Genomic DNA, 732 nt, shown 5'->3' on the forward strand with positions numbered 1-732 from the left:
ACCATATTATATCCCATAACTTTAATTTATACATTAATATTTTATTTATATTTAATTTTACTATAACTTAAAATATTAATTTAAATATTCCAATTAATATTATTATACATTATTTTAATTTAAAATAAAAAAATTAATTTAAAATAAAAAATTAATTTAAAAAGTTAACAGCTATATATTATTTTTATTGTACATTATTTTTATTATTATTAATAAATTAAAAAAAGTTAACAACTATAAATTAATAAAAAAAAGATAAATTTATTATTATTAATAAATTAATAAAAGATAACAATTATAATTATATTATTATTAAATTATGTAAGTAGATAAAAAAAAAAACAAAAAAAAGTAACTGCTATGAAGCATTGGAGATGCTCTAAGTAAGTGAAAGAACAACGCTAAATACTACCAACTATTTCATTCACTAATGAGTTATGAAAATGAGAGTTATGGGAATATAGAAATACCAATAAATGGAACACATAATATTCATAGCAATGATATAATTTGACAATATATTATATCTCAACAAGAAGACTCTTCGATAATATTGCACAATCCGACCACGAGACAGCCATCTACAACCCCATCGTGAAGCAGATGATAAAATCTCTGATAAATTTACTAAAAAAGTTAACAGAGGTTCTAACAAGGTCTGTTCACGAACTAGATTTGGGAAGGATTTTCCCCGACACTTTCATTCTATGTAACTCATGAAATCCCCAGCAG

This window comes from Cicer arietinum, chromosome 7, assembly GCF_000331145.2.
Source record: "Cicer arietinum cultivar CDC Frontier isolate Library 1 chromosome 7, Cicar.CDCFrontier_v2.0, whole genome shotgun sequence".
Lineage (NCBI taxonomy): Eukaryota > Viridiplantae > Streptophyta > Magnoliopsida > Fabales > Fabaceae > Cicer > Cicer arietinum.